Below are 18,811 nucleotides of genomic sequence, written 5' to 3' on the forward strand. Positions count from 1 at the left end.
GTTCTGGTTTGCTTCTGTAAACCGCCTTGTACTATTATGCTAGTAAATAGGAATACTTCCACTTTAGTTCTCTCTTATGATGTGCAAGAGACTGTAGTTAATTTTTCTGGTGAAGATGGCAAAAATGATATTAAACTGGATTGTTTTGGTCTCCTTTAAATTTTAAATTGCCTCTGTAAACAATGTCTTTTCCAAAGAAATCTCTCTCCACCTCAGGACACTGCTTCCTCTGCAGGCTTCTCAAGGAGAGTGCTATCTTCTTTGCTCTCGTTTGCTTCTTCCAGATCATTATACCTCCTCCCTAAAACGCCCACTCTTGAATCTCATGTCCCCAGACTTTTCAACCACTTCTTTTCATTATTGGTGTTCACTACCAACCCCCAGATCACAGTCCCTCATTTCTCTGTTTTTTAGTTCCTGGAACACTGTTAGTCCCTTCAACTCTATTTCTGTCCTAATGATTGGCTATATTAATAGCTACATAGGTGAAGCTTTCACATTCTGTTCTGGTTGAACTGGATTTTTAAGGATGAGTAAGGATCTAGGCAAACAAGGTGGGAAAGGGCATTTTACTAGATATAGGAACTTCTATAAAAGCAAGACTGTGAGATTAAGGTTTTGTGCATAGGGAACTACAGAGTGAGGTTCAAGTTAAGTAGGGGCAAGACCACAGCCAACCATAATTATCATAATTTAGCTAGACTCTACTGAGTAGATGATGAGAGTCACAGAAAATTGAAATGTAGGCGTAACAGGCTAAAATTTGTGTTTATAAAGATACCTCTGATTGTAATGTAGAAGATGGATTGGAGAGAATTGTTGCCAAGGATTCTACCAGGCTAAAACAGTTTATCTCTTGGTGGCATATTATTTTTCAGACTGTATATTTATTCATTGTGCCACATCCTGGATTTGAGAGGCCAAGATAAATATTTCCTGACTGGCATTGTCACCCACGTCACTGGACTCGAGTTATGCTCACTGGTTAAACATCTCCAGGGTACCCAAAAGAAGTTAGATGGTTGGGGTAAAGTTGCCCTGTGAGTCCTCTCCTTTAAACTGAGTAGGACGAGGAGAGGTTTCACTTCAATTTCTCTGAAGATGGATAGGGGTAGAAAAATACAATGTAGGGGATAAGTGTGTAGTTTTGGAGCCAGAAAACCTGGGTTTGAGCCTGAGGTCTGTTTCCTATGGGTTGTGTGATTGAGCCATTTAGTCTCCCATATGCTTTTCTCCTCCAATAAAATGTAAAAATGGGAATAAAAATAATACTTTTGCCACAAGGTTATCATCCAAAGTACACTTGGAGCAGTGCCTAGCATATACTAAATCTTAATAAATGTTGGCTATTGTTACAGCTGTTTATCTTACTTTGTAGCAAGGCTAACTCTTTGGGGAGAATCTTTCGTTAGTGTTTCGAACTCCCACATGTAAAGCATGAGTGAAGAAATTAGTTTAGTAGGTTGCTACAAGAATGAAATAAAGAAGAGGTAGAATATAAAGTTGCAATAAAATAATAAACCACATTTATATTAGCTTTGTTGCTTTTTAACTTTATCATATGGAATAAAGATATTACCTGATAAAATGTTTCACTTGTATGGTATGTTTGTATGTGTGTATGTGTACTAGACCATCACGTAAAATGCATTTTTAGTCTAGGTCACAATAAGAAAAATTTTAAAACACTGTTTCAAAACAAGCAGTGAGCCTAAACACCCTGAGGCACTATCAAAACATGAGACTCCCAAAAGTTGCAACTTGTTCCATCTTAGGAGGAAGAGGAAAATTCCTGACCCCTAAGCCTCTGCCGTTCCTGTAGGACTTTCCAGGGATCCATGGTTGATGAGCAGAATGTAAAGGGGAGACCTTTCACTTACTTTACTGTCTGCCCTCTGGGCATGCCCGAAGTCCCAACACTTGACTGAGGTCCTAATGATACCATTAAACAAAACAAAGCAAAAACAAAAGAAAAAAGCCCTATATTAGAACTCCTTCAATCTAGCCAACATTTGGGAGGGTGTACAAATAGATGGGAAGTAGCTGCTGTGAAAGGGCACCAGGATCCCTAGTATGTCATTTCCACCATGCCTATCTATTAAGAGCATTACCATGTGGTTGCATGGGGCAGGTAGAAATTCTGTAAATAACAGATGAGTTTCCCTCAAAAATCCTCCTGTGGGTCAAAAATGCATGGAGGAGGCTAAGGAGAAAATTTTCATTCTTCCCTCCGTCACTTTGACCCTTTCTGCTGCTGCATGCCCCAATTTTTTTTTTTTTTTTTAACTTGGCCATGTAAAGACAGGAAAAAAGATATGGGGGAAGAGTATAAAAAAAAAGAATTTAAATAAATGTCTAATAGATAATATGGAAATAAATGAAATTTAAAAATAGATTTAAAAAGACCTGAAAGCCTAATACATAAAAAACAAAAAGGTGGAACTAGAAAGATAAGTTTTAAGATGAAAGTACAACCTATGAGATCCTAAACATAAAACAGTAAGGCAACCAAAGTTACGAATTAATAGGACAAAAAGGAAAGAAATACAGGGCAAGAATTTTGGGTGGTGAGATTTTATGATTCTTTTTCTTTGTTAACGCTTTTTCTAGAGTTGTGTTATTATTTTCAAATTGTTTAAAAACAAAAGCCTTAATTGTGTCTGTGTATGTGTGTGTGTGTGCGTGTATAAAACAACAGATAGACATGGGGGATAAGTGCTCCCCCATGGCTAAAATTTCTGGCTAAAATCAGAGTTGCTCTTTCCGACAAAGCCCAGACACAAGTGGGTGGCTCACTCTGGTTCAGTTCCTGAGGAAACCCTGAAAAGGGGCAACACATTTACATACAACTGCTCAGACATGCAAGCAAATGTAGGCTTCTCGAATATTCCATCACTGACCTAATCCTAGTTGTGAGGACTCTATGCCATGGGTAGTGAAGGAGGGCAGAGGGACACATATCTGCCAATTCACATTATTTCAGTCCTTTTCAATTCACATAGTCTCTTTCAAGTAAATACTCCATCATGAAATTTCTTCCTTCTCCCCTTTCACTTCTCCAAGATGGTGTCTGCATTCATTTGAGCTTGGGGGAGGCTTCAAGGGGCCACGAGGAATTGAGGGATTTCATATTCACATAGTAGGGGAACAGTCCTTCTGAGCCCTCCCTGGTTCCTGCTCTGAGGTTTGGCATCCTCTGAAGTGTTACTGACTGGTCATCCTGGGGGTGGTGGATATTGTGATGGCACTCATACCCAAAGTCCTGCCATTTGCCCACAGTTTTGAAATCCTTGACATCTCCTCATCCCAGGCCTTAGGGAGTCCACTGGTCATCTCAGCACCTCTTTGCTCCTTCCCAGGGCACACATCACTGTCTGGATCCCCTACACACTCCGCTCAGGCCCGGGGGACCAGGGGAGGCATTTCACCTACCTGTTTTCTTCTAGCACATACAACATGACCTGTCCTTGGAGGCTCTCAGCTCCCCCACTTTATAAATGGTGAAGGAAGCAACTAATTCCAAGGTTCCCTCGTAGTTGTTTAGATTTCTTCCTCTCTGGGATTTGGTCTGGAGCAGGTTGCCAGAACAGGTATATCTTCTTGCTCCTCCTTTCTCTTCTCTCCTTCTCACCTTCTCTGGGAATGAGAAGAGTAGGCTTTACCCTTCAAGAGTGGCAGGGATCTCCCTTATAGAGAGCCTTGCTTCTTCTAGTCCCTGGATTGATGGGGAAGTCAGCAAAGTTTGAATCTTGAAATGCTAATTGGAACTTAGGGAATTTAGAAAATCATTTCTCTCCCAATAAAACTTATGTTAGTAAATTTTTGCTAGGGACTCAAAAGAAGACACATCTAGATCTTTCTTCTGGGAAGCAGATGGTTATGAGGGTCACAAGGAGGTTTGTGAGATAGAGATGGCTTCCCAATAGGCAGTGCCTTTCCTGGCAGCAGCCCCTTCCCTCAGGAACGGAGAGGAGGCAGAGTGCAATGTCACATTCACCCTCTGGCCGTTCACACTCCATCTCAGAGTTTCGCCTCTAGCTGTCTTTTCTGACTTGGAAGCTGTGGCAGGCTCTTGGTGACTTTGCAAGGCTGACTCAACAAGCACCATCCTTCCAGCTATGCGGAGAATATGGTGTTAGATACAGTAGGATGCTGGTTCCTATGGGATTTATGGAGATTCTGAATGTGAGGCAACTTCTGAAGTGTTTGAAATAGCCCCTTGAAATTTCTGGTATGGGCTAATCATAAGGAGTCTACACAGCATTTTCTCACTACTTCTTTCTTATAAACAGGTCTTATCTTATTTCCATTTAGACCAGGGTTTCTCAGCCTCAGCACGATTAGCATTGTAGGTTGGATGATTCTTTGCTGCGGGGCTGTCCCGTGCATTGTAAGATGTTGAGCAGCATCTCTGGCCTCTACCCACCATATGCTAACCTTACTTCCTCCCAGTTATGACAACCAACAATGTCTCTAGACATTGTCGAATGTGTCCTGGGAGGCAAATCACCCCTGCTAAGAAACACTAGTTTAGACCTTGGTCTTATTTTGATGTTGTTGCAATGCTTTAATTGTGTGCTTTTGAAAAATATGGAAATATCTTTTTTTTTTTTTTTTTTAAGATTTTATTTTTTCCTTTTTCTCCCCAAAGCCCCCCGGTACATAGTTGTGTATTCTTCGTTGTGGGTCCTTCTAGTTGTGGCATGTGGGACGCTGCCTCAGCGTGGTTTGATGAGCAGTGCCATGTCCGCGCCCAGGATTCGAACCAACGAAACACTGGGCCGCCTGCAGCGGAGCGCATGAACTTAACCACTCGGCCACGGGGCCAGCCCCTGGAAATATCTTATTTTTGAGATAGTAAAAATCATAAAATATTTGCCCAGAAGTAACCAGTTTTAGCATTTTGGTAGTTTTCTTCCAATACATTAACTTTCTTTTCCTGTCTATACTCATATAAATATTTAAATGACTTTTCATTACAAAAATGGTATTTGCCATTCTGTTCTGGATTTTGCTTTTATATTTAATAACATATTGTAGGCATCCTTCCATGTCAGTAAACACAGATCTACATCATCATTTTATTTTATTTTTATTTATTTTATTTTATTTTTTTGAGGAAGATCACCCCTGAGCTAACATATGCCAATCCTCCTCTTTTTGCTGAGGAAGACTGGCCCTGAGCTAACATCCGTGCCCATCTTCCTCTACTTTATATGTAGGATGCCTGCCACAGCATGGTTTGATGAGCGGTGCCATGTCTACACTGGGGATCCGAACCAGCGGACCCCAGGCTACCAAAGCAGAACGTGCGAACTTAACCGCTGTGCCACCTGGCCGGACCTACATCATCATTTTAAATGCATAGTATTTTTCACTGTATGGATGTCAATTTTATCAATTACCCTTTGATATATGTGTTTACAATTCTTTGCTGTTACAATCAGTGTTTTTTTTTTTTTTTAATGCACCTTCCTGCACTTACTCTATTATTTCCTTAGGAAATTTTAAGATGTATAATTACTAGGACAAACAGTATGCACATTTTTATAAATTTATACCAATTGGGCATGAATGTCTTTTTCCCACACTCTCTCCTAACTAGGTACTCACATTCCTTTTAATCTTTGCCATTCTAGTTATGCTGTTTCATTGTTTTGATTTGCATTTGTTTATTAGCAAAGCTGGACATCTTTTTTTTTTTTTTTAAAGATTTTATTTTTTCCTTTTTCTTCTCAAAGCCCCCTGGTGCATAGTTGTATATTCTTCGTTGTGGGTCCGTCTAGTTGTGGCATGTGGGACGCTGCCTCAGCGTGGTTTGATGAGCAGTGCCATGTCCGCGCCCAGGATTCGAACCAACGAAACACTGGGCCGCCTGCAGCGGAGCGCGGGAACTTCACCACTCGGCCACGGGGCCAGCCCCAAGGACATCTTTTGATATATTCATTGACCATTTGAGTTTCTTATTTTAGCTTGTCTGTTCATATCCTTTAACATTTTTATATGGAGGTGTTATATTCTTCGTATTAACTTGTAAAATATATGTGTGTCTCAAGATTATCAACTTTTGTTTATCACGTTCTAAATGTTTCCCAGAATTTCATTTTATTTATGTTTCTCTCATAAACAAATATTTAATTTTTAATATAATCAGATTCATCAATAGTTCCTTATTGTTTTTACTTTTTTGGGTCATGTTTAGGAAAACCTTTCCCATCCCAAGATTATAAAATATTCACCTATATTTTCTTCTATTTCCATTTTAGTGTGTTTTAAAATTTTTTTATTATCCTTTAAATTTATTCTTCATTTCTGTAAATTTTGCCTTCTGCTTGTTTTTAGGTTCTTTCAGCTTGCCAATTTATTTATTTTACACCTCTTTTCTGAGTTTTTGAGTTTCTGCTTTGCAGTATTTCTCCACAAAGGCAACTTCTTTTAAGTTTAAAAGATTCATATTAAGTGCTCGAATTTCAACTGCTTGATATCTAGAGCTTTCCGACGAGTGTGCTTCCCCCATTATTAAGTTTTGCTGGTGTTTTCACAATTTTTTTTTCTTGCATTAGCTTTGCACGATGCTCTGCCAGCTTTTTATTTTACGAGTCATCATTTAATGATTTGAGTCTTCCTGGAAAAAAGGTTCCCGGGGGCAGAGGTTGGGCAGACAGGCCAGGTTGGCGGAAGCCTTTCTCTTTTGCGTCCTGACGGAGAGCTGACTCCCTGTGAAGGGGGCTTGCAGCCCAGGTTGCTGAGCAGCGTCACCCCCTTTCCTTCTTTGAACCCAACTTGGTTCAGGAAGACTCTGGCTGCCCCATCACCCCACCCTCCCTTCCTCTCAACCCATTTCCTCCACTTGTTGTAAACAAGAGACACTGCTTTTGCCTTTAAGATGAGCTCCCATTTTCAAGAAATGCATTTCTGCCAAGCTCTTTAGCATTCTCTAGACTTCTTTCCACCAACACCCGCATGGCTTCTGGCCAGTCTCTGCCGATTTTGTCAGTTCTTATAAAAGTTTTAGAGTTCACATAGTATATCTGCCTCCAAGTTTTGCTGAAAATGGAATTTGTGGAATTTTATTCATTCCCGTTTTTGCTTTTATGTGACTTCCATAAAGCGAACAGGGAAAAATCCTAACTTAGGTAGCCATGTTTATCCTGGAAGTCCTATTATTTTTAAACATGATTTTTGTTACTGGCAATTTTTAAAAAATAAACTGTTATTCAGTCTAATAGTTGTTAGTAGTACTTCTAGATTTGTGGGGAAGCAGTCTGTCATTTAAAAATACAGATAATTTTTGTCACTCCCTCTTCAATATTTATAGCACTCTTTTTCTTTTTTATGAGGAAGATTAGCCTTGAGCTAACTGCTGCCAATCCTCCTCTTTTTGCTGAGGAAGACGGGCCCTGAGCTAACAACCATGCCCATCTTCCTCTACTTTATATGTGGGATGCCTACCACAGCATGGCGTGCCAAGCGGTGCCACGTCTGCACCCGGGATCCAAACCGGCGAACTCTGGGCCGCTGAAGCGGAACGTGCGCACTGCACCACTGGGCCGGCCCCCAACACTTAATTCTTTTTCTTGCTGTGTTGTTTGGCTAAAACATTTTGGAAAAAAGTATTATTGGTGATAATTTCCTTCTTTTTCTTGTTCCTCACTATAAAAGAATGCCTTGTGATTTCGCCATTAAATGAATCATTGCATATTAGACGCATTGTTAGTTTCAGGTTTGGCCTTACTCTCCAATCAGGGATGGCAACTATCTGGCCTGTGTTCCAGCTCTCTCCCCTCAAAACCAATGACAAAGGCTCTTGTCATGGCACTTTTTCCCGCTGAACCTGATGGGACTTTAGATCTGAGACAAAATCCGCTTGCCATTCTTGTTCTCAACAATAAAGCATTTGTATTTCAATTGAAGTAGGTCACTGACTGAGACCAGATTCAAGCTTCTAGAAGAAATAACAGTTGGAGAGAAAATTATTACAGTTAATTTTCAATGCATATTTTCTCCTTCATCAGCACAGAGGTGGCATCCATGACAGTAGACAAGATCACCCAGGGCAGTGATTTTTATAAAAAAAGAAATAAATAAGTGTTAAGGCATGAGAGACAATAAGTAAGCCTGAGTTGTGCCAACATAAAGGCCAGCATTTACCTCCAGCAGATATTGGGGTCTCTATTCCCAGAGGTTTCCGAGAGCCCTCCCTGCTTTTCCTCCTGCCTCCGTTCCTGATGTCCTACCTCACATGGCAGGCTATAGCCTCTGTGGTCCTGGGGGTCTGACCTCTTGCTTGCCTGTGCACATGCTCTTTGTTACCTAGCAACTTTGACTGCCCAGCCTAAGACCAGCTGATGGCCAGTGATCAGCATCATTTTTATTCTTGTTACAATACCAGAATGAATCCAGTGAGAAATTTTCCACACAAGAGAGAGTACACTTGCTATTTTCTTTCAACTCCAGTTTATGCTGATCTAGGGGTAGGAACACAAATTTTTGTTAAGTGTTTTATTTGGGTAAGTGTACATTTGCTACTGTAATATGGATCTGGCAATGAATCTGGAAATAACTTCTGAGGCCATCCCCTCTCTAATCCTTTTATTTCCACATAAGATTCCTATGTCAAATCAACCAAAACATAAGCTCATGAACTCTATTTTTACTAACTCTGATATCTTATTAATGGCAAGGGCATGATGTTTTAAACCTTAGTCAAAAGAATTCCTTGAGAAAATAATTTTCAGGTTGTTTTCCCTGATCAAATACAGAAAATAATGCTTTAGGCTTCTTCTTATGCCTCAGATTATTGGTATGCTTAAAAATTCTCAATCTTCTAATGACATAAAGAGATGGAAAGAGATTCCATGCACGTAGACTAGAAGAATAAACATAGTTAAAATGTCCATACTACCCAAAGCAACCTACAGATTCAATAAAATCCCAATCAGGATCCCAATGACATTCTTCATGGAAACAGAGCAAAGAACTCTAAAATTCATATGGGGCAACCAAAGACCCCAAATTGCTAAAGCAATACTGAGAAAAAAGAACAAAGCTGGAGGCATCACAATCCCTGACTTCAAAATGTACTACAAAGCCATAGTGATCAAAACAGCATGGTACTGCTACAAAAACAGACACACAGATCAATGGAACAGAACTGAAAGCCCAGAAATAAAACAGCACATATATGGACAGTTAATCTTCGACAAAGGTGCCCAGAACATACACTGGAGAAAAGACAGTCTCTTCCATAAATGGTGTTGGGAAAACAGGACAGCCACATGCAAAGGAATGAAAGTAGACCATTATCTCACGTGATACACAAAAATAAACTCAAAGTGGATCAAAGACTTGAAAATAAGTCCTGAAACCATAAAACTCCTGGAAGATAATATAGGTAGTATACTCTTTGACATGGAACTTAAAATGATCTTTTCAAATACTGTGTCTTCTCTGACAAGGGAAACAAAAGAAAAAATAAACAAGTGGGACTTCATTAGACTAAAGAGTTTCTGCAAGGCAAACGAAACTAGGATCAAAACAAAAAGACAACCCACCAATTGGGAGAAAATTTTTGCAAATCATATATCCAGTAAGAGGTTAATCTCCATAATATATAAGGAACTCACACAACTGAACAACAAAAAAACAAACAGCCCGATCAAAAAATGGGCAGAGGATATGAACAGACATTTTTCCAAAGAAGATATACAGATGGCCAATAAACACATGAAAAGATGTTCAACATCACTAATCATCAGGGAAATGCAAATCAAAACTACACTAAGATTCATGCCTGTTAAAATGGCTATAACCACTAAGACTAAAAATAACAAATGTTGGAGAGGGTGTGGAGAGAAGGGAACCCTCATCCACTGCTGGTGGGAATGCAAACTGGTGCAGCCACTACAGAAAACAGCATGGAGATTCCTCAAAAAACTAAAAATAGAACTACCATATGACCCAGCTATCCCACTACTGGGTATCTACCCAAACAACTTGAAATCAACAATCCAAAGTAACATATGTACCCCTATGTTCATTGCAGCACTCTTCACAATAGCCAAGACATGGACACAATCCAAGTGTCCCTTGACTAATGATTGGATAAAGAAGATGGGGTATGCATATATACGATGGAATACTCCTCAGCCAGAAAAAAAGACAAAATCATCCCATTTGCAACAACATGGAGGGACCTGGAGGGAAGTATGCTAAGCGAAATAAGCCAGACTGAGAAAGACAAACACCAGATGATTTCACTCATATGTGGAATATAAACAAGCACATGGACAAAGAAAACAGCTCAGGGGTTACCAGGGAAAGGGGGATGGGGGGTGAGCACAGGGGGTGAAGGGGAGCACCTACGTGGTGACAGACAAGAAATAATGTACAACTGAAATTTCACAATGATATAAACTTTTATGAACTGAAATAAAAAAATAATTCTCAATCTTATTACCATGAAAGTGTGAAAAAGAAAGCTGACTGCAAATCTAAGTATTTGGTGCATTTTGCCATGCAATATAATAAGTAATATTATACGTTATTTAGGAGCACTGTTCAAGTATTTTGGAGGTTAATAGAGAAAGTCATTTCCAAAATGATTCTATATCTGAGCTTTTCTAAGAAGAGTCAAATGTCTATAATAATAATTCATTCACTCTGCTATGGCCTAAAAAGAATGAGTTGTTTAGTTATTAAGAATATTGACTTACAAATGGCATTCCCATGCTCCCATCCCATGCATTGTATGTTGACTGACCATGATATCAAGGCCTAAGAGTCTGTAGGGGGTACCCTTCAATCAAGTGTTGGTTTCAGGAATATTATAAGATTCAGTCTATTAATAGCTCATAGAAAAGATTAAACATGAGACAGGTACTAAAATGGACAGATAGTGCTACGACTTCTCCAATTCTTTGGAAATTCACTTTACGAGTTGTATTTCTTAGAATTGAATGAATTCTCTTTTGGTAGCACACTAATGTTCTCTGTAATTGCAGATGTGTGATGACTTGGGGGTACCTTCAAGGAATCACTCTCAGCAGCAAAGAGCTTAAGGAGAGGTGTTTCAGAGGTGGCTCAGCTTCTGCCATCATCTCCTGGCATTCAGCTGGGGTGGGGTCGCCACCTCTCCTCTGGAGCCTAAGAGCCTAGGTTTATGGTTTCTCCCTCCTTCCTTTCCTTCTCCAGTGGTAACCCTTCTCTGACCCTGTTCACTGCTGTGCAGCCTCTGGGGTCAGCTCAGGTGCAGAGCTACTCATTATGTTACTGTGAGGAAATTCTAGGGTGTGAACTAGGTGGTTGAGGTAAATTACAGGTGTGGTATCTCATTACTCAGTTTAACAACAGTTTTGAGCATAAAACATTCTTTCAGTCATTCTCTGTCATCATTCTCATTACCGGTCCCAAAGCCAATTTCTAGACTATTTTGATTGGATTACCCAGTTCTGAACACTCTCCCAGACCTCTAGATTCCTGGAGACTTGGGGCCTTTTGAATTCTGGGTCCCAGGTCTGCTCCTTCAGCTTCATAGTTAACTGCTGGTTAAGAGAGCTATGAGTCAATAGGGTGGTTATTGTTTAGTTAGCCTACTTTTGATGAAAAATTCTCGGAAGCTCTTTGTCTCAATTTCTCTCTCTCTGTCTTATATGAGTCTTATCCCCTTTCATTCACAGCACTGACTAGTTGAATGAACATTAAAACTGGAACCCAGAAGATCTGAGTTTGGCTCCTAGGTTTGTCACTTACTAGCAATTTTGCCTGAGAAATTCCTTTAAGTCTCTGAGCTCCACTTTTCTCACTGACAAAACGCAGAGACTCTGCTTTTCTTACTTCACTGGGTTGTTGTGAAGATCAAACAGCATAATGAAGGCGAGAGTCATGTGTAGCTTCATATTCCACTATAAGAGATTCTGATTCCATTTAAAAAGACAGTTTTAAAGGTGACAGAGATTTGGCGAAGAAATGAAACACTACCCAGTGGCAGGTGAATTAACTATGATCAATGGTTTCCTAAATCTGCATGAATATTAGAATTAGTGGGGCCAGAAAAAACGGTGTTTTTACAAGAGGGCCACAGGTATAGGATTTCCAGATAAAATACATATTGCATGGCACATGGGGCATACTTATAATAAAAAATCATTCATTGCTGACCTGAAACTCAAATTTAACTAGGGATCTTGTATTTTTACTTTTTAAAGCTGGCAATCCTACACAGGTAATTCTCATGAGCGATCTGCTTTTGAAACTACTGACCCAGATCCTGGGTAGGGCCTGCTATAAAACGAGGAAATGAACTGCCTACACGGCAGGATTTCAGATGCCCCAGGGAGATGATCATGGTGTTTTCCTAAGAGAATAAAAAATCCTGCCTCACCATCTCTTCTAGGTTTCACATTTTACTCTTAGAATTTTATACATTGTAAATGTGAATATCTGAGGGAAGGGTAGAAACTTCAGGTAAGTATCAATTATTTACACTTTACTGTAGCTGAACGATCTAAAAATACGTTTCTGAGAGTGAGTAAAGAGCATACGAGGCCCTGATCTCTTTGGAAAGGGGAGGATGGTAGCCTGACTTGTAATCCCAGAGCAAGAGGCTAAAGATACACTTTGCCCACTCCCCAGACCTGCCTTGGATCTGCCTAGTTCTCAGTTACAGTGAAGCCCAGCCAGATAGCTAGCTGTGCAACCTCTCTCCATTCAGTGGAAGAGAAGTAGCAGGAATGAGCCTGGGGGAGCAGTAAATTTAGCAACATGGTACCAGTTGGTGGATCATGACAGAGGATAGAAAAACAGCCCAGATTTTCTTGTTATTCTAGTTCAATGCTGTCCAATAGAACTTTCTTCAATGATGGAAATGCTCTGCACTGTCCATTACAGTAGCCACAAGTCACCACTGAACACCAGAGATGTTGCTAGTGCACCTGAAGAGCTGAATTTTAAATTTTATTTAACTTTTTTTTAAAGATTTTATTTTTCCTTTTTCTCCCCAAAGCCCCACAGTACATAGTTGTGTATTTTCAGTTGTGGGTCCTTCTAGTTGTGGCATGTGGCATGCCACCTCAGCATGGCTTGATGAGCAGTGCCACGTCCGCACCCAGGATTCGAATTGCCTAACTCTGGGCTGCTGAAGCGGAGCATGTGAACTGAACCAATCGGCCACACGGCCGGCCCCAAATTTTATTTAATTTTAATTAAAATTAAAATAGTTGCATGTGGCTAGTGGCTAGCAGGTCGGACATGTGGTTTATAGGCCAACATCAGTCTAAGCCAGAATCACTCACTGATTGGCAGCTTGTGGGCCATATAGACTCCTTTAGTTTGCACACTTAAGAAAAACAGAAAGACCTGGTTTAGTTGCCAACATTTAATAATTGGGAGATTTCAAATGAAAACCTGAACTTCTGACTTCTTTGGAAAATAACAGGATGTCTGGCAACCTTAAGTCAACATTCCTTCAAGGCACCAATTAACTTGAGCTTATCAGTGGTTATTTTGCTTTTGTTTTATTTTATACCCCATCTGCTTTCCTCATTTATTTCATCTGCCTGGCTGCCATAGGCACTTGATTTGGGGATTCCTGTTTGAAAAACCTTTAAGTTTTACCTTTATGAAAATAAATTAATTAAACTCCTAACTTTGAGGTGCCTTTTACAAATATTAATTAGAAGATGCCTTTCTCAGACTGACTAAAAAAGGGCGCAGGAACTCTGTTGAAGAAGGATTGCACGCTGAATTCATCAGGTTCTAAGTGGACAATTTTGGGCAGGTCTTTTGCCTCTGACAAACTCAGTTTCTCCAACTGTAACCAGAAGCCAATAATGGTACCTATATTATAGTATTGTTGTGAGCCTTTACCACAATGAGGTGTATAAAGCACTAACGATCCATATTCACTAATAAACTCAAAATTTAGAAAGTAACATTTTCATTTGAGCTATAATTTTTATATTTAGATAAGAATGTCAATTTTCAAAGATACTGGCAAGAAATAAGCAGTGCATGGGGAAAAAATGCAGTTTTTTGTTACTAAATCAAAAATAAAGTGTTGCAGCCTACATGGAGGAAATAAAAGAAAAGGCTCTTTTCTAGGTTAAACTCATCGGTCATAATCTAATATACTCTGTAAGAAAATAACAGCATTTTGAGCCTGTCAAGAGGAAACTGTCTCATTAACACACTTTCCCCTGCTTAGTGGCATTGTTAATTTGAACTTGGAAAGGAACCAAAAATAGAAAAGGAAATCAAATTCAGATGAAACATAATCTCACCAAAAGCCCTTAAAAATAGGGCAGTGAATGTAAATGTGAGCACAACAAAGGGAATTAGGAAGGAGGAAGTGAAAGTGATCTTCCTGAAAGATACTATGTAAGCAAAGTGAAAGGAAAGAAGATGTACTCACAGAGGTGCAAAATCAATGGCAACCACAAACTCTGGCAGAAATCCAACGCTAAAAAAGAAAAAGCCTTTACACTATAGCCTATGTCTTCACCATCAGAAGAAGTGATGGCCAGCAGAACCTGTCAGGCTTTTAATGTTACAGATTTTTGGAAAATGGCAGGAGTTTAAATTTGAGTGACTATAATCCTCTTAGGATATTTGGTCATGAGAAAAATGCTTAGGAGACAAACATTTGAGCATGAGCTAAATGCAGGGTGGTGGGAACAGTCAGTCAGGGCTCTGCTCTCAAAGAGTTATCATCAAGTTGGGGAGAGGCAGAAGAGAACAGAGGATAATATGTGAGAGATTGATGATGACTGGTGAATTTGGAGGGGCATTATATAGTCTTTAGTTTTTAAAAATCCCGTTTCTTTGATTTAGAAGTAGGATTTGAAAGACGAACAGACGAATAAAAGTTTACCAAGTGGACAAGGGGAGAAAGTGATTCCAAGCACAGGGGCCAGAGACTTAAAATAGTGACAAAAGATGGAGAAAATTTTATTCTCCAGAATACAGTCTACAGAGGGGGTTGGTGGGATGGCTTACATCAGTAGCATAGTTGTGTATAAGGATTTTGGAATTTTGGTAAGGAGAGGGGAACATGAGGGAAAACTGAACTGATGGTGAAATTGTGTGGTATATGTAATCTTTCCTCTGCGCTACCCCTGAACTTTAGTAATCTTACTAGGCTTAGCACATGCTTGATGTTTGGAAATTATTTGTGGATACCAGTCTTGGGGAAGGGCTGAGACCATGGGACCAAATGCAAGAAGACACAAAGAACCACCAAGATCACTGTGGTTATTACATTATTTTTGTATAAATTTTAAAAAGATACCTCTTGGGGCCAGCCTGGTGGCATAGTGGTGAAGTTCGTGTGCTCTGTTTCAGTGGCCCAGGGTTTGCAGGTTCGGATCCCAGGAGCAGACCTAGCACTGCTCGTCAAGCCATGCTGTGGTGGTATCCCACATAAAATACAGGAGCATTGGCATAGATGTTAGCTCAGTGACAATCTTCCTTTAGCAAAAAGAGGAAGATTGACAACAGATGTTAGCTCAGGGCCAATCCCCCTCACAAAAACAAAACAAAACAAAACAAACAAAAAAAACCCCTCTTTGAGACTGAGTGATTGCTCTGTGCAAAAAAGAGGTATTGCATCCCCAAGGCAATTGGGGATCTCCTCTCAATCCTCCAGTGGCAGAGGGCACAGCTTCAAGGGCAGAGGGCCTCACCTCCCTGGCTGGCTGATTTTCTCGAGTGTACAGCCTGTGCAACTCGAAGTGCAACCCAAGTCATGAGGAAATATGCATGGGAATTCACAGGCTGCATGGGGGACAGTTTTTGACTGTTATAGGTCATGGAAGTGGGGTTTCGGCCAAGATCAACTAATCCCCATAGTATTCGGGGATTATATTCTGTGTGCACGTGGGCACTGTGTTCAGGGAACTCTGAGCAGACCAGTATTTTTGGAAACTATATTTTGAAAGGAGTCTATTGTTTCCCTGGGCTGCTGTGACACAGTACCACAAACTGGATGGTTTAAAATAATAAAAACTTATTCTCTCACAGTTCTGGAGGATGGAAATCCAAAAGTCTGAAATCAAGGTGTCAGTTGGTGTGGTTCCCCCTGGTGGCTCTGAGGGAGTGTCTATTCCGTGGATCCATTCCATTCCTGGTGGCTGCTAGCAATCCTTGGCATTCCTTGGCTGAGAGACACCACTTCATCTCTGCCTCTGTCTCCACACTGCCTTCTCCTCTGCTGTAAGCACACTTGTCATTGGACTTAGAGCTACGCAGATTACATTTCCAAAGACCTTTTTTGCAAATAAGGTCACATTACCAGGTTCCAGGTAGACATATCTTTTGGGGCCCGCCATTCAACCCCCTACAAGGGCAGTCGTGGTAAGACATTGGGCCAGTGAGCAGGCAGGGCCCTCCCATCTGATACTGTGTGATCATGCACTGCTTGTTTACACCAACTAACGGTTCACTGTTATTCAAATATTTGTGACTGACTTGGTGTTTATTTCAGCTTAGGCAGTCTTTCCTCAATTTATACTTGTGTGGTTTGGTTTTATCCTGAGTAGGCAATTGTTTTAATCAGAAAAGCACAGTTACCATTTACACATTTCTTACTTCTGAAAGATGGAAAGTCCCTGAGTTGTTGGGTAGTCTTTGTATTTGAGCCTACATTTTTCTGTTTGCTTAGAACTTGTTTTAGATTGTTGATATCCTGGAGACATCACTTCCTGCTTATTAGTCTTTGTGGGCTGATTTCCAGGAAAGTGTGAAAACCTTCCTATAATCTATGAATTCTCCTTGGCCCTCTGTGTTTCAGAATAACATACAGTATCTGACGCATGGTAGATGAGAAAGGTCGCAGTGAGATGTATATTAATGGGCTGTAGGTGTTCACTGCCACATACCCCAAAGCCCACGGGTTTTTAAGTTAGAATAAAGAAAAGGCTTTTATTTTGAAATGAGGTTAATTACAAAATGAAATAAATTTCTCTCTCATTGAATGAAAGAATATTAGAGGTGAAAGGTGCTATAGAGTAATCCAGCTCACACATTTTACAGACAAGGAAAATGATACAAAAGAGATTGACTCGTCAAAGATCACACAGCTAGAGAGTGAAAGAGAGAAAACCAGTGCTTGTCCCATTCACCTTCACCGCTTAAAATTAAATTTGCAACAGTTGTGAAAATTAAATACATAGGGAGAAGCCCTAATGAAAAAGTATTTAAAACAGGAATTCCTATTTCATAATGATGCACCTAGAATGGCAAATCTGGTCTCATCCTTTATCAGTCATTTATTTCAAAACCTGAGGCTGGCCTTTCTTCCACATTACCATCACCATTTTGCATCTTTCTAATTAAATATCTTAGTTGAATAAATGAATTCTTTGCTTTCTTGAAAACATGATTTTGTCTTTCCTTCTCCCAGTATCTTTTGTTGAACGCCTTTCCTGTCATGGTTTCCTTTAGCTCTCTATTTTCTCCAAAAATCGATCTAATCTTTCACTATTTGTCCTTCCATGGAATAAGTGGTAAGGTCAGAGGCTGGGGGAAACAAGGAGGAAAGATGGAAAGGAATAAAGGGAGAGACAGAAAAATAAGAGTCTTCCTAACTTTTTATTTCGTCTGTTTTCAGGTGTCAATTTTCTTACAATGTTGTGTACAAAAAATAGAAACTAAATGTTTATTTACAAGAAAGCTGTTAACTAATTGCTTCTCAAAATTTAGTCTGTATCAGATTCTTCTCTGAATACTCTTAAAAACAGGGATGTTTGAGTCCCACACTAGACCTTCTGCATCTAAAAATGAATAAGCTGGACATCGGCAGCAGGATGACTGCTAAACTTCGCAGGTGATTTGATCTGACTGTAAACTGAAACTTGCTAATTAATGCATTAAATTACTTCATGATAAATTCATGCAAAAGAATACTATGCAGCCATCAAAAGGACCCATATACATTGATATTGATAAATGTCTATAATATGTTGAGTGAAAAGGTTGAGTTAAAGAATAATCAGATTTAAGATGATCTCATTTATCTTCTAATATATATCATATATATAATGTAATATATAGCATATGTACTATACAGTGTATTATGTAATACGTATGTATATATAAGTGTAATATCTAAAGAATACAGAGCCAGTGTTCTACAGTGGTATTAGAGACTTCCACTTTCTGCTCAGTATATTTCTGTTTTCAAATTTTTATAATGAGCCTATTATAAACCATGCATAATTGGGGGGAAATATTACAATAAGAAACTGCCTAGGAGCTCCTATCCCTAAATGACAAGGTCAGGGAAGCTTCTGGGGAAGATTACATTAATTAATACCATTTAAATAATTTACCACTGTGAAAAATGTTTTATTTATCTCTTTCCTGAGCTTATTCTTTTTGAACATTCTAAATTACAGGCAGCGCATCTTTAACTTACCATATAAATTCACCTCTTCCTCTAGAACAGGGACGATGACAAAATTCTCTGCCCACCTTTTTCATTGTGGTAAAAGCTATAACTCTTAATGAGGCCAGCTGATCAACCTCTATGAGTGAGAAAGAAATAAAATGATCATCTTTCAAGCCAGATACATTGTTTGGGTTACAGGCATTAGTGAAATATTTTACTATGTCCTAACACTATAGTATCTTGGAACATGAATGAATATTTTATTGAAGAGGGAGAAATGGATGGTTTTCCTAAGTTGCATTAAATGTTAAAAAAAAGAAATTTAAAAATAAATCAATTTAATACATAGTTTTCACAGATAGGAGTATAGTTAACCATTTTGGGTCCCTGAGTGAAAAGTTCAGAAAAAATTGACTTTCATATTTT

Source organism: Equus asinus, chromosome 7, assembly GCF_041296235.1.
Source record: "Equus asinus isolate D_3611 breed Donkey chromosome 7, EquAss-T2T_v2, whole genome shotgun sequence".
Classification (NCBI taxonomy): domain Eukaryota; kingdom Metazoa; phylum Chordata; class Mammalia; order Perissodactyla; family Equidae; genus Equus; species Equus asinus.